This window comes from Ambystoma mexicanum, chromosome 12, assembly GCF_040938575.1.
Source record: "Ambystoma mexicanum isolate Mex_15411 chromosome 12, UKY_AmexF1_1, whole genome shotgun sequence".
NCBI lineage: Eukaryota > Metazoa > Chordata > Amphibia > Caudata > Ambystomatidae > Ambystoma > Ambystoma mexicanum.
The window spans coordinates 187560602-187577286 of record NC_090936.1 but is presented as its reverse complement, the minus strand read 5'-3'; the positions used below and the strand labels follow the sequence as shown (position 1 = coordinate 187577286).

General features: G+C 42.5%; 1 protein-coding gene across 1 annotated transcript in view; it reads left to right on the top strand.

Moving 5' to 3' along the window:
* CRY1 (cryptochrome circadian regulator 1) overlaps positions 1–10982 on the top strand; it is a 232938-nt gene extending 221956 nt beyond the window's left edge. The window contains exon 13 of the mRNA XM_069628274.1: positions 9763–10982. The gene's annotated coding sequence lies outside the window, so the exon portion shown is untranslated. The remainder of the gene's footprint in view (positions 1–9762) is intronic.
* Positions 10983–16685: the final 5703 nt, after the last annotated feature.

The window sequence follows — 16685 nt, the reverse complement described above, 5'->3', positions numbered from 1 at the left end:
ACACTGTTGTATCTGCTTCGTGTATGCCACTGAATGAAAGCCCATTTCCGAAAGCGTTAACATGCAGAAAAACTAACTGTGAATGATTATTAATTTGCAATCCAATATCGGAACAGTAAAAGGTCCCGCTAAAGGAAACCCTTGTGCGAAGGAACTGTTCTTTAATAATGAACTGGGATCTTTGCATCTAATATCACCCAAAGATAAAGAAAACTCAAACAATAAATGTTTAACCCACCCGAAATCAAGAAAGCTGTTGGATAACTTGAAGAGAGTCTGGAAAACCTTCCTAAACAAATTACAAAAGAAAGAGTGAATATATTATTTAAATGTGTGATGTCAAAAGCAACCCTCCCCCAAATGTACTGTGAAACCTGCATTGTCAAAGCTAAGAGCTAATCATGTGATTAGCAGACAGGAAGGGACATACTGTGAAAAAAACAAAAGGCTAACCCGGTGAAAGCAAAGAAGGGTGAATCTATATATTGGTTTCCTGGTTGCGTTACCTGTGATGGGTGAACTGTGCAGTCTGACAACTATGCCTACACTAGGAAACTCTAACATTAGAAAAGAAAGACACTGTGAAAGAAGGAGTATTTACTTGACTTGGAAGTGTGCTTTGTTTTCTTATGAAACTGAGTTGCTTTGAACTTGGGGAGGGGAACCCCAAGACTATCTGTGACACTGCTTTGAACTTGGGGAAGGGAACCTCGAGATTCATCTGTGAAACTGCTTTGAACTTGGACAAGGGAACCCCGAAACCTATCTGCGGTATTACCTAGAACTTGGGAAAGGAACCCCAAGGGTTGTTTTCAACTGTATCACTTTAAACTGGAGATATGTAATCGTGAGACTTTTTTGTGGAACTTTCTTATAATTGCAGAAGGGGAGCTGAATGAAAGCTGTGAGCTGGAAGAAGCTCAGAACTTTGAGTTGAACACATTCCTACACATTGGTTACATTTAGCTGTGAGGGCAAGTATAGGTTTTGGACACAGACAAACTTTTAAGTTGAACTCTTGTACTCATACTTTCCTGTTATGTTTAGGTAGGGAAATCCCACCTTAGCATAGGGCAAGTTAGGCATTTTACCATCCTCACATTTGGTTTAATAAAGTATTTTACCTTAAACGTTAAGTCTGTTGTCTGTGTCTTGCTTCATGGTGTCTTCACAACTCCTGTTCTAAAACCCAATAATTCTACCTCCGGGTGCCCACCAGGCAGCTGCCCTCAGCCCCGGCATCAAAAGAACACACCCATTGAAAGGGAGTATCCCCACACCAGGGTGCCGCATTTATAAAGGCCTTTGATCCTAGTGAGATAGGAAGGGAGCAGGGCTAGAGTAGTCAAGGGAGCTCTGTAACATGGAAGAAGACTTCCACCATTGTTTTTCTCTCTGTCCCTCTCTCTTCTTCCTCTCCCCTCCACTTTGGGTGTGATGTCAGAAGGGTAAAGTCCATTTCTTTCAAGAACATTAATTGGACCACTAAGGCAGGCTAGCTTTAACCCAATCACCTGTGGACTATTACCTTTAAAAGAAGGGTCTCCCACCACTTCATTGATTCACTCTGGAACAACACATGAGAAGGATTAATTGGACCTTTTTTGGGTGAATTGTACTTCTGAAAGCCCTCAACCACTGAGGTGAAGAAGGAGCAGTCCAAGCCAAGGGAAAGCTCTACCTCTACCCAATGCCAGTGCACATTGGGGGCGACTCTTGCTGTGGACTAAGACCCGCCACTCTGTGCCAGAATCTCCCATGGTTGACAGAGCAGACCCTGAAAGGTCTCAGCCTGTCCTAGAGCACCTAGAGTGGTTCTAACAGCACCTGGAGGACCAGATCAGCTAAGGCTCCCTCCCTGTTCTGATGCACCAAAGTGGTCGACTTGTTGTTGAACTGAATTTGCTGCTCACTGAACCAGAGAGTTGCTGCCTTTGGCACACCTCTGACCATTCAAAGTGAATTGCATGCATGTCAAACCAGCTCAGTGCTGCAGTGTGCCCTTTCTATGCCCATCACCTTCTAGGCTTGAATCAACTGCTCATCACCCGGAACTGACTTGAACCACTGGAGAATCACTGCTGACTCAAACCAGTGGCTACACGACAACTTGACCCAACTCACCTCTGAACGTGCAGTTCAGAGGTGAGTTGGTTCAAGTTGTCTTGTAGCCGGAGGAACAGGATAACTGATTCAAATCATGACGTTTGTCGACTCAATCCGCTGGAGCATCACTCGTCGACCCTTCCTGGTAGTTACAACCCATCTTGACCTAGCTCTACTTTGAAGAGGTCCTGGTGAGCGCCCGACCTGCTTCGCTGAATGCTGCACCCAAACGGCACAGAACTCCCACATTTGCACCTTCTCAACGCTGACTTGATGCTTGGGCACATATAATCCAATGTACCCGAAGTGAGCTTGATCCGCTCGCAAAACTGCTTGAAGCCAGGATCGACCTCATCGAACCACTAAGAACTGCAAAAAGGTACTATTAATTGTTAACTGCCACCTTGGTCCAGTTCTGGGCTCTAGAGACTGGTCATGTCACTAATTCCCTTTTTGCATCCAAGAAACATGTCCTTTTAAATTAACATTGTGGTTTCGACTTGCCTTACAATCCTGATTCATTACTCAGAGTGCAGCATTGTGCTATTCTTTCCTCAGAGTTGGGTTTTGTGTAATCTTTTTCAATGTAGTTATTTTGCAGATGATGGGCCTCATTAGAAGTCTTCCAGTCCGGGAGTAAGGGTGTCCATAGCAGCATACCAGCACCCATTCCGGGCTGGCTGACTACAACAGTGTCTGCCGGGGCCTCTGCGCCCAGCAGGGTTTGACCTGCCGGACACATCGGCCCCGGTAGGCATAGTTTTCACAGAAGCACTTGCACCGTTAGCAACAGTGCCGGTGCTTCCGTCTCCCCACTCCCATAGAGTCCTATTGGACTTTATGGGAGTGGGGAATTACAATTTACCGCCGCCTGACATCAAGGGTCACCGGGACTTGTAATGTCCCGGTGGCACCGGGATCTCAGGCGGTGGAAACTGTGTTACACGGTTTGCGGCAACCTCGTAATGAGGCCCGATGTGTTTTGTTTAAATTCATATTTTTTTCATATAACCTTGATTGGACATTCCCTTTATTGTCGACTTTTCTGGGTTGCTTTTTGGGTTGCTACTGAATCACATTCACACCTCTCTTAAAAGCATAGCCTTCCTTCGGCCCATGTTACCACAAAAGGCGAAAGAGGTATATGTCTTAACTGTGTCTGTTTTACTTTTATCATTGCATTGGCTCTTGGTTTGTAGAAGTTGGGGGATGAATGGGAATTGTTGTGCCCACTCAACATTGTGCTACTGCAGAGCAGAATCCAATTTGTCACAGTTACTGAATGAGGGAAGCAGAAAATTTGCATTTGGACAAACCGTAGCCAGATAATGATTGAAAACAGGCCGCTGGATTGTCATTGCTACAGAAAAAGCTTGACATGAACATTTCAAAACATAATGCACAAATGCCTGCAGCAAGCATTTTACTGCATTCTCTCAAAACATATAGGCAGTATTGCAGAAAAAAGAATTCACGTAACAGACCGTTGGTCATTTAGAGGGCACATATTGGCTGTATCGACACTGGACTAGACTATCAGGTGGTCCCTGTATCATTTCCCCTAGTCTACTAAAGCTGTGTCTGATTCTGTAACCTCAGGTTTTATATACCTACTGTATTGCACATGAATCCCTTATATAATATTGTTTGAATAATGGTTAAAATAATACATCATTTAACAACAGTAGGCTCATGCTCCCGTGATCCAGTTGGGAGCTAACGGGGTGTGGTGTGCATTGCCAAAAGACTTGCATACATTGATTCACAAGGATATTCATCCCTTACAGGTGAGTAATTCCAAGTGTAAGTGCAAAGTGCAATGTTTCTGGGGATGCCATGGGGGCCAAGTGGCACTACCTTGTCGACCACCTCCAGGCTCACATGATGAGGGCCCTGAAGCAGTACATGAGGTTTCCCCTGAGCCCATCAGTCTCCATCTAACCTACTGTATGAACCCCATCAATTGAACTTCTGATGATATTTTGTACTCAACAAACCTGGTATTTGGACCAAACGTGTGACCCCCTTGGAACCCAGATCACTATATGCCACTGTGGCAGTCAACAATGAACCAGGGGTTTTTAATAATCAAGATTACCTGAAGAATGTGCTGCCTGAATCTAGTGGTTAGGTGCATTTCATCACCCGGACCCACAAGTAAAGAACATGGGTCCCACGCCCTGAGCTGGCATGTAGAAAGATCACGGCGCCGGCAAGTGCGTTCAAATGCAATCCTCCAAGCCTGAGAGGAAAATGCTTGCAGACACAGCAAAGATTAAGAACAGTCAGCCCGTAGTTTCTGAAAATGGAGCTGACGACTGCCAATATAGACATTTTGTGACAGTGAAGATGGCAGACAATCTTCTTTAGAGTTTGGATTGTAAATCCACGCCGGGATGCCTGAGCAAGTTCGAAACTGCTTTGAGAAACTATTCAAATCTAGAGATCCAACCCATGTTTAATTTCTGGACCCCACAGCCGAGGGTGATTTCTTATTTACAAGCTGGTCCACAATGACATTAAAGCCGTCAGCCGTCAGTCCCAAGTGTGCAAAGCAAAAGTGAGAAAGTCAGAGGTGCAGTGATAAGCAGATTAGGTAGAAAGTGGAAAGGCCAGAAGGAGACGAGAGTAAAAAGAAGAGGGTGAGAGTGGAAATACCAGAAGGAGAGGAAAGAATGCAGAGGAGGTGGGCACTGGAAAGACTAGAAGGGGAGAAAAGTAAGCAGAGCACGTGAAGTATGGTGAGTCCAGGAGAGGAGTAAAAGAAACAGTGGAGGAGAGGCAAGTAGAATGTTGAATAAGGAAGAGGTTGGAGCAAATACAAGAGTTGAGAGGATAAGTCAAAATGAGACTAGTGGAAGGTAAAAAGGCAGACATTCCTGGAAAAGAAGAGAAAGAAGAGAACGTTTTGAAGTCTGGAGTAAATTATGCCTTGTTAGTGTGGTGCAATGAGGAAATAATAGGTGAAGGCCATGTTGAAAGAATAGGGTTTTATTGGAGGACAGATACGAAGATAAAGGAAGGTTGGAGAAAGTTCCTGCAGTGGGTACATCCGTAGGTCCAAGGTTGGCTAAGACTGGGTCATAGTCACGGTCCAATAACACGGGTTGATATGAGAAATTAACTAGAACAAGCAAGGTTTTCACGACTTTGCAGCATCATGGGAGTGCGACTAGCCTGTCCAGGTGGGCAATAAAGTGGCAGCAGGTGGAAGAGAAGACTAGAGAGAGCTACATCCCCAATGCTGAACGAGGAACTCATCCTCTAGCTGAACCTTGAAAGAAATGCAAGGGCTACTTAACACTCCATAGTCCGTGTGACTTTTATGTGTCTGCCAGAAGGCAGAGTTTAAGGCCACAGAGGGATAAGCGGATGGACTACAGTCCTTAAACCAGCTGAAATTGCTCTTCTTGAATGTCTGTTGTTGTCCTATAAACTTCATTTGCCCATCCATCCCAAACCTTTGGCATTTTTGTATTTTAGTAACTAGGTCATACTGAATTGTGCATCACTTGATGATCTGATGTTTTGTTTGGTTGTGACATAAGGTGTCAAAAGTGGTTTTAGCATACCTGCCTCTCAGGTTCCACTATACCCACTCCCTCCTACCTTACGAGTAGTCAGGTCCTTGCCACTAGCTAAACTCCCATAGTGGTCTTCTCCAGGGGCAGCAGGTGAATACCTGTACAGTTGTGAAGACAATCCCTCTTAGGTTTACCACATTAATTGATGTGCGGTCTTAAAAAAAATCAAAAGGACCCAACAACAGTGGCTCATGCTGGCATAGGTTGAACAACTGAATCCCTTGGGGCAGTAGGCCAGATAATGGGGGTCATTCCATGTTAGTCGGTCTGGAATATAAGTGCCGGTAATAACGTTTACTGGTACTTTTCCAGACCTGAATCTACAATTTTGCCAGTTGGGGTTTACTGATTTACCTCCAACCAAGAGCTCGGGGTAGATCAGGCCCCGCCAGCACACACCAGATGGTATTACTGGCACCAGTGTTACCAGTGCCAGTAATACATGCATTCCCTATGGACTCCATGGAATGGGGATTTACCTGCGGTTGCTGGCAGCTGTAATATCCCAGTAATACCGGGACATCGGGGGGGCGGTAACACTGGGCCAGTTTGCTGGTATTCTGCCGGAATTTGCCGCCAGGACACTGACAAACATGTTTCCTAAAAGATTGCAGCCCAACGTAAACCGAGACCTATGTGACCCTATTGGTCATTTTCGGGTCATCTTCTTTGAGAAGCCTGAAAGGACAAAGGATTTTGATCATTGAATCCAGACTTCTCCAGGAAATACTGTACATCTTTGTGAGGTTTCAACAGGGTATGCATGTGCAGGGATGATAAACTCTGTTGAATGATAAGGAAACACCTATTGTCAAAACAATTAATAATGCACCGTATTTCTGGGAGAATTTGGAATCAAAAAAGCAGTGACATGTTGCAAGGAAACATGTGTTTCAGTAGGATAAAGGACTGATATGTTATAATGTGGTCTTCAAGCACAATAAAAAAGCCTCTACAGCACAAGATGTACACAAAACTTTGTGTAGTATCTGGGGAAGAGGGACTTTCCTACACACCTGATTCAATTACTAGGGTTGTTTGGTACCCACCTTACACTATTTCACATCCTGATGAGAGAGTATGACTTTATTACACTGCAGGATATACCAGCAGAACATCCAGCAAGAAGGGCAACTATTGATCTCCTTTTACGAAGTAGTTTCCTAAAGTTTCAAAATGGATAAACTCTCAAAACATAATTTCCAATTTACAGGAAGTATACCATTTAGTATTCATAGATCTGGAAGGGATGTACTTCCACATACCAAGAAACAGAAAACACAGATGTTGGAGGGTTGTTGGAAGTGGACAACATTACAAATTCAAAGTCTTGCCATTTGTTCTAAGACCTATCCATCAAATATTTAACAAATATCTACTAGTAGCAGCACATTCTAGAAGGCAGGGCCAAAAAGTTTACCATTTCTTGGATAGTTGGCCGACATTTTCATTTTCCAAGCAATTAATCAAATGATTAATTAATCATTTAATGTCTTAACGTTCGTCCTTAGAAGACCAGTAAATTAGTTTTAAAAAAGTTATCATATTATGTAATGAATGGGAAAGTCAACTTGTTTCCCACAGCATAAGGTGGTTAAAAACTTTACAAACATTTCTCAAGCATATAACTGATCACATTTGTTAAAGCATCATATAATAATAAAAATGTGTTTTTCTTATACAACGCTTCATGCTGGATTCGTATAGCTTTTAGGCGCTGTGAGAACAGGTTCTTTTCCTACTCCATTGTTATGGCAGTTAAAGGATGAAAGACTAACTTGGTCCTTCCACAGGATTTGAACTTGCGAGTTCAGGCTGCCTTTGTGTCAGAGACCAGGGCTTTATTTAAGCAATAAACTCCAATGAGCTGGGGCATTGTCGGGTCAGGTAATCGCTCGGGCCTTAACGTTCGCCCCGGGACATTACCAGGCCCGACAATGCCCCGCCTGGAGGGTCTAATTGCTATTAGCATCCAGTTCTAGGTTTTTTCAGGATACTAACAGTATTTTTTTCAAGTTGAGAAATGGTGTGTTTGCCGTTTCTCGAACTGAAAAAAAACTACACACCAAGTTTGCCATCATGCACTAAGTCCCTTCTCCCTTTCCATGGTGGCCATTGCCGCAATGGGTTTGCGCCGGGAACATTGAGTGCTTCTGACACCGGCGAGGGACAAGGGATCGCCAGCTAAGTAGGGCTGGTGGTTGTTTAGCGATGTGGAAATTGGTGGTGGGGGGGGGGCAGTATGCGTGCAGGGGAACATGGGTTGCACATAACTTCATCCCGGTGGGGACGATGGCAGCCTCCCACTTCTGAGGAGGCTCAGATTGGAGGTTTTATCATGAGATAAAAACCTGTTCTTAGCTTCCTGATTGGCTGGGAAACCATCACGCACACCCAACAAGGGTTCTAATTGTGAGCTATCCACCCAGACAATAAAGGGGCCAGGGCATTTTGTTCATGCGGATGGCATGTTGAAATGTGATTGGTGTTAAACATTATTTCATTTGGTACAAGCGTGCCAGATAAATATAGACGATGTGTGATATTTTCTTATTTGGGAGTTGCCTCTAAAGGGCACATTGTTCCCCCATAAAAAATCTTTTTCTAGGTCTTGTCTACTGCTTTTAGTTGCAATTGTCCACATTTTAAATGACAAAAAAAGTCGTCCCCTCTAGTCCAGACAAGCAGTGTAAATCAACTTGATTTTTGTTATTTTAAGCACTGTTAACCAAACATTCAACGTTTGGCCTGTGGCACAGTAATCAATATCAAAGCAGTAGTTAGCCATAGCAGAATGTATCTTTAAAGTGTATTTAAAATTAAAATAAAAACATTCTAAACGCATATTAGCAATGTATAGAGAGTAACAAAGTTGTTAGTGTAGCTAATCTGATGTTCTGACAGTTTGTACAGTTTGTATACTGGGTTCTGCCATGATGACGTATTTTTGGAAGCTGTTAACTGATGTCTTCCAGGTTCTGGATTTGAGTGTGTGATCATTGCACCATTCTGCTACAGAGTCACATAGCCATTATAAATATTCATGTTGGCAGTAGTTTCAGCCAAGTGATTCATTGAGATGCAGGCCTGCTCTACCCCATCCTATTTCTACCATGACACTCTACTTGCCGAAAGTCTATGTGGATTTCACCCTTACAAGCTGCCAAAGTTCTCTTTAGCTTATTATAACAACCATAGAATATTGCAAGGTTTATTTTCAGTTATCATTAATAAATAAGGATGTGTATGTACATATTTCATTTCTATGTGTGGTAAATAAGGGATAACCTAGTAGTTTCCACACACAATGTGTATTTCCTTTTTAGAAATTCCTTTCAATCCAAGGCAGCTTTGCATGATGTTTGATAAATGCCAATGATGTATGTAGCCGTGAATACCATCTGATTGGTCTTCACTAGACACCGATTTAACTTTGCTGGTCGCATTCGTTTTATAGGGTAGCAAAAGTCTCACAGCATTTCTTGTCACAGGTTGTGTTTTTGAGCTGTCACCATTTGCATTAGGCAGTCATTTAATAATAATTTATGAAGGGTAGACTGTGCATTAACTGTAGGGTTTTATCAACGCTATGTTTCAAACTATGAAAGTTGGTGATGTGGCTCCCCAGCTATTGGGTGCTCTTGGTTTTGAGCGTGTAATTGCAAAGGGGGTTTCAATTTGACATTTCATGATGTATAAGGTGGAGAGGGCAGCATTGTCTGTGATCAAAAACATATAAGGGGAGAACCCAGGTCTGAAATATCCATGCAATAGTCACATGAGGGAAGAGTGAGTATTCGAAACAGGGCAGAAGGGATCGTATCAGGTTTTGATGTACTGAGCATCTCGTAACTACTGTTATGTTTGTACTTGCATTATCATAACTAATAATTGATCATTCCTCAGGAGCTTCTTGACATATGTCTGTGTTGTGTTGCAGTGGCTCTTTAAAATGCAACATCAGGCAGCCTAATAGAATGGTCGAATGGTTTAATTTCTATCCATGTAATATGACAGTATAAGGTGTATTTTGAGCAAACTAATATTTTCTCATGTTTCTTTTTCTCTGTAGTTGGTATGATGCAAAACTTTGAACATTTCCAGCACAGTTGGTCTTCAGGGAATCAGCAAAAAGTGGCAGTAGATATGTTAGAGTTGCAATGCCTATACGACCTGGCTGGCGTGCAGTTGGTTCTACCCAAAGAAAAGTATCCAGTTTAATTAATGACAAACTGTACCCATATGACTGAACCATACATATGTACCACTGTGGATAATCACTTGTAGGGAGACTCTGTGTATAAACTTAACAAGACTGCTGGAGTTCAAAACACCCACCGCTGGCCTCTGCCACAGCTCTGTTGGTTTTGTTTTTCTGCTTTTCACTTGAAGCTGTTCTGGTGTTTTAAAGTGATCTGATTTGCTACAGCTCTTATAACATGGAGATGGGTGAAGTTATTTACGTTCAAATATCAAGCTAAAATATGTTGTAGTGCAGACTTACATCATGGCTGTAGAAGTTTAAAATGTCATAATGGTAAGGCCTACACCATTAGTGCCCATACAAAGCACATGATGATTGAAAGGACTACTGGGCTATCTTCCAAGCACTAAGTGATGGCCAACCACAAATGCTGTAGTCTGTTATGTGGCACCCCTAAATAATATGCATTTCTGGTGCTCGGCCATCTTGACTGCACGTTCACTTTTGCTGAAAACCTTCGAACTCGGGAATTCTCTAGATTACTTTCTGCTGGAATTGGCCATCAAGAAAACATAATTTCTTTTTTGGTCAAGGTTGTGAAAGGCGTGTTTTATTAAAGACTATTGTGTCTTCTGAACGTTTGTAAATATTTAACAATGTAAATACAATTCTTGTTTGGTTTTAGACTCATTGATATTATATTTTTGATAAACTTTCAGGCATGATGACTGTTCAGTTGAAACAGTTAAAAATGATTCTCGATGTGCATAAAGGAGGTGTCTGTTTTAGGATGTGATAAATGTGTAAAGGACTTGAAGCAATCATTGATCATTTACATTAGTTGTTACTCCTACATTCTCTTTATTATGCATCTTGTACATGGTTTATGTGCACTTCAACAATGTTATCGAATCAGGTTGTCAAGCTTGTATTTTTGCTGTAAATATATTGAATTTAAGTGCTCGACAAATGTCTTTCTGAAACATTGTAAATGTGTTTAAGTGCTCGTTCTGTCTCTATTTGTATTCCCTATTGCCTTATACACGGAAGAAAATCTATCCTTGTTAATAAAAAAGGATACACCGATATTGCCAGTCTTTAATGTGTTTATTTCTCATTCCATAACACTGGAATATGGTTTTAAAGATCTAGTCTTGCAGTATGTATGTAACATAGGTAAATCATGTTTTCACCATGTGTATATATCGCCCAAGACTATCTTTTTTTTGCATCAGAGTTCTTACTGCAACAAAATGCTCCTGCGTAATATGCAAACTTAAAGAGAATGTGTGGGCTTTAAAAAGCACATTTCCCCCTACATTGGGAAATCAAGACCTATTGGTTTTTATCATTACTGTGTTTCATGATGTGTCAACCGGCTGGCTGCTTCTGTTCTGGTGATAGCTACTTTTCATGTGCTCAAAGGAAAACAGGGTGACACTGACTTGCTGTGCATTTTAACACCCTCCCTGCAACGTATAGTGCGCACACTTTGCCCTGTCTGTGGGCATGGAAATCGAAAACCAGAGCGACCCCCTCTTTCAGCCTTACCGGCAAGCAATGAAACCTTTATTGGCTCAGCAATGGGTGACCATCAAAACAAGTCTCTATCTGCTGAGTGAGTGTTGTTCCAGCCTGAAGATGAAAAGGAATGATCAGGCCACAGCTGAATTTCCTATGGCACGGCTGGTCTTTTCTCCAGGGACGTCATTTCATCAAAATGCTTGGTGTAGCGGAAGTGAAATCACACGTCCCTTGAACTCTGATGACATCACAGGAAGTGCTGTCATTTGACCCCACCCCGAAGTGACACCACAGGAAGTGATGGAACATGACCTTTCACCCCTTGACAAAACAGGAAGTGTTATCACATAGCATTGTTTCTAAGTACACTTCTAAAAATATGGTTACGATAAAACTGAACTCCTCATTCTAGGCACCTCCTCTAACATCAAAAAACTAGGTCCCAACTATGACTCCTTCATAATTGACAACAACACCATTACGGTGGCCAAAGTAGTTAAAACCCTTGGCTTCTATATAGACTCCACGCTCACCTTTGGTAAACAAGTGAGTGCCGTGGCCTCAGCCACCTCTTACACCTGCAAGTTAATCAGAGCAGCCAGGCCCTTCCTCTCTCCCAATAACTGCGTCACACTAGCAAGAGCATTAATCCTGTCGAAACTCGACTACTGCAACGCCCTCTACGTAGGTAGCAATAAATACATCACCGCCAAAATACAGACTCTTCAAAATAATGCCCTTAGAGCCGCCCTAAACTTCCCTAAAAAATGCCCATATTTCAGACCTCAGGAGATCTACCAACTGGCTCTCCACTAAAGACAAAATCCTCCTTAAAACAGCATCCCTTACACACAAATGCCTTAACCAAGCAGCCCCACAATACCTTATAAACAGATTCACCAGACAAACAGCCTCTTGCCCCTTAAGGAAAGCCAACTCCAACCTTTTACTAGTACCCAGATTCAAACTCACTAAATCTGGTGGGAGCAGCTTCGCTGTTAAAGCAGCGCAATATTGGAACTCCCTTCCCCCTGCTATAAGGGAAGATCTCCCCTACCGGCAATTCAGATCCAATCTGATTCAACGGCTAAAAGATCATGATGCCTAACTTCACCCTAATGTCATCTGGGATCTCATGTATATTTTGTATATTTGACCTGCTTTATTTATATATTTTATCTGTATTCTTGTAAACGTATTGTATATATTTCTGTGATCCCCTGACATCACATGTCTACAGCATTGTAACCGTAGCTGTACCAATATGTCCAATCTTCAACCTGTAACCTAAGCTGAACAACCCTCTTGCTGCCTTCGCGCCTGAATACCCCTGGGTCTGGTGCGCTATATAAATAATAAAACAAACAAACAAACAAACTGTAAAGTGATATACATTTATACAAGAATGTATCACCAAATGTATCATTAATAACAGCGCATATAGGCCCATATGACCAAATTACTGTGAATGCAAGCAGACGTCCAAGGCCAAACGATAATGATGTGTTAGTATGTAGCACTTACGTTTAAGCGCTTCATATAGAACAAATATACATACAATATCACACAACCTGTGTTGCTACTAATTTCATCAGGGTGCTGTGGGGATCTAGGATGACTGCTATATGGAGAAGGTGGGCATGGGGTGCGTGAGCTGAATCGAAGATCTGTGTTTTCTTTACAGGGAGCTTCACCCAGGCCCTTCGCCTCTCATCCGATACAAAACATAAATATGCCAATTAGTGCTCTATTGTGATGATGTTGTGTGGGCAGAGCCTCGTTTGGAAGCTAGACTGACCCTGACCCTAAACAGCAACCCAATTAACCTTGTTTTCAATAAGCGCTGGTGAATTACAGTTGTTCAGAGAAGTATAATATTATTTCTATTATAGGTGTATGTAAAGGCTCCCTTCTGCCACCTCTTCTTCCTCTCTCATCTCTGATTGTCTGTCTGCCATCCATGAGTGGTGTGCCGTCAATGACCTCTGCCTTGATGCCAGTAAGACAGAGATTCTCCTCATCGGCACACCTGCTCCCTCCTTCCCTGTCACTCTCTGGCCGACCTCTCTTGGCCCTCTTCCTACTCCCACTTGTGAGGCTAAAAACCTCAGGGTCATCTTTGACGCCACACTTTCCTTCTCTCCTCACATCTCTGACGTCTCTAAGAAGTGACACTACCAGCAGAACCTCCTCAGAGGTATTCTTCCTTTCCTCTCCTTCCTCCAGAAGCTCACTATCTCCAGAGCTGTGGTTCTCTCTAGGCTGAACTACTGCAACAGCCCCTTTCTTAATCTGCCTGCCTTTGCCCTCTGCAACTCATCCAAAACAGGACTGGGAGACTTGTCCTTGGCATCAAGCCCAGGGATCGTATCTCTCCAGGACTGAAATCTCTGCACTGGCTCCCAGTGGCGGCAAGGATTAATTTCAAAACCCTCTGCATTGTCCACAAAGCCTTCTGGGGCCTGGGGCCTCAATACCTTCAACTCTCTCTTCCTAAATATCTTCCTTCTCGAGCTCTTCGCTCATCCGCCTCCAACTCCCTCAGGGTTAGTCGCTTCTTCAAGCAGCAAGTTGGTGGTAGATCTCTTTCTTCTGCTGGGGCCTCCCTCTGGAACAGCCTCCCTGCCCTTTTAAACTTTAGGAGAACCATCTCCAGTTCCGGAAGCACCTCAAGACCTTCCTCTTTGCTTCTACTTTCTCTCCTCCTCTCCCCTGCTGATCTCCTGGCTGAATCTGAAACTGGTTACATGGCTACCCTCTTACCTCGGGCCCAGGACCCCTCCCCACCAGTTGCACACCTGCACTGCCCTCGGGCAACCCTTGCACTCTGGCACTTGCCACCAGCTGGCAGCACATTTATTTACTATTTATTGTCTTTATTTATTTTACTGTTATCCTATGTATTGCACTGCCCCCTCCTCTTTATCCCCTGCACTTTTCCCCTTAGCCCATCCCCTGAACTTGCACGATCTTGATGTCACCTGGCCTAGTAGGATCACTGTCTCTGTCTTCCCTCCATTCTCCCTCCATGCCTCGTCGCGCCATGAAACACCTGTGCATAGGCGCGTTATAAATGCCATATCATATCATATTGCCAACCCAAAGAATTATTGGAGCCCATCCTGCGTGGTGAAGTTTCTTCTTTTAGTTTTCAAGATTCATGCACTGGGTGAGTGAGTTCTGTACAGTCTGGTGGCAGACCTGACAAACTGATTTTTTAAAAGTGAGCAGACCTTTGGTTAAAAGATCTCTGTGAAAATGTACCTGACATGGCATTATGATCCTCTCTACATCCCCTGTGTGTGGTGTGACTGCTTTGTGACTGACAATGAGGTAGAAAGTTCTGCTATTCAGTATTTGACAGCGCATCTATCTGTTAGGCTTAAGCCCTGTCCCTATAGTCATCTTAACAGAACTGTTGATCTTCACATTGCAATCAGAATGTCAACAAGATTACATCTGAACAGAATAAAGCCCTTCAAGGCTTTCTGATTTGAAGACCGATATTTATGGCGAATTGTCTGTCAACCCACCCAGATTTAAAGCAGGCATTATCTTATAAGCTTTTTAGGCGCTTTTTTTTTTAAATTTTTTTTTTTACTTGTATTGAAACGCATATATCAAACATCTGCACAACTTTAAACAGAAGTAAAATTAATTGACGGAAGCTATGCTATTATGCATTTTCTATTCAAAAAATCTCTGCTGCAGGTACATTAACCTCCCGATCTATAGTGGAAGCTTTGTTTGCTTGCCACCAATATAGGGATGTGACAGATATAGTACTACATACTAGCCTACCTTCTGATTATAATGGAACATTTCCGTGAGGCATGCATTGTTAATATCCACCCACCTCTTCACCCTCTTGTGTCTTGATTATATAGAGAAAGAAGTGACTTGATCCAGAAACTGAAAAACAAAGAAGCATCTACTTTTTGGTCTGATTGATCCCGCCACCTGTTACAGTGTAGGTCCATTGTCCATAGTGCGCCTGATCCCATAACAAACACAAGCAGGAAGAAAACATTAATGGTGCAGTCATGGATACACCATTTTTTACAGATAAGTCTTGAAGCATGCAAAGGTCCCATAATAAACCAACCTGTCATTATAAAAACTGAAATAGTAACATCTTGAGCAAAAAGAATCACCATAGTAACTTTATTTTTCACATCTTGAGCAGAAGCCTACAATTGCCAGAATGCAAAATAATTGTGTGTCATTTTTTAAATTATTATTGTGTTATGGTTTCAAATGCACAAAAGAAGTTTAAACCTTTCACAATAGTAAATCCACATATCTAAAAACAGAAGAAAGAACACAATATACAGTTAAAACTACAAAATCTACAACCACACAGAGAACGATTCATTAATTTAAAATCCATCACACGTTACCACTCAATTAATCCCAGCGTCCTAAAAAAACTAAAAATGCTGATTTTAAGTGGAATAGATCTACCCCCAAAACCGATATTGTTCAATATAAAATGTGTTCAACATATACTTTCCAAAATGGTAAGATCGCTCCTCCCTCAGAGAAGGACACTATGCCAAAATATGTTTTAATTATTCGATCTCCGAAGGCATTTTATAGTGACAATAAATTGGAGCAGGGAACTGTTGTAATATGGAACATGGTTCCCACCAAAGTTCCATATTACGAATGAGGGTTTGATTGAGGAGGTGACCGTTGGGCTGAGATGTAGCAGATCATGCTGATAAAGGCTCCTACAAATGTACTTAAGTGAAAAAAAAAATGGAGTTTGTGGATCTACTTCGAGGACATGCTCTGCATAGTCCGACATCTAGTGGGAGCCGTGGAGTATTACAAGATTTGTTTTCAAGATTTGAAAACAGACATCGACAAGGCGTGTTAGTAATGCTATCCCTAGTGTGACGTTTCCTGTACCCATGGTCCTTCACGCATCGAGGTCCCTCAGATTTTTTCTTTCCGCCAACGTGATGCCTTGGATGAACCGAAAGTTTATTCATAGACTTCTCTTTCCTTTTCTATTGGCCGCTCTTGCCGCAAAGTCAACTAACTGCTTGACAGTCTTCGAGAGAGAACTCCATCATCGACGACTTGACTGAATCGATGATCAGACGTGGCCTTCACGGGCCTCTTCGGACTTCGGCCCTTACAGTTGGGAGAGAGGGGGGAGGTCTTCATACTGACTTCTTTTAGAGAATGCAAATTCGGCCATCCCCTTTCCTTCGCCTAACTGCCCTTTCCATTAATAATGGACAAAACACTGTTTAAAT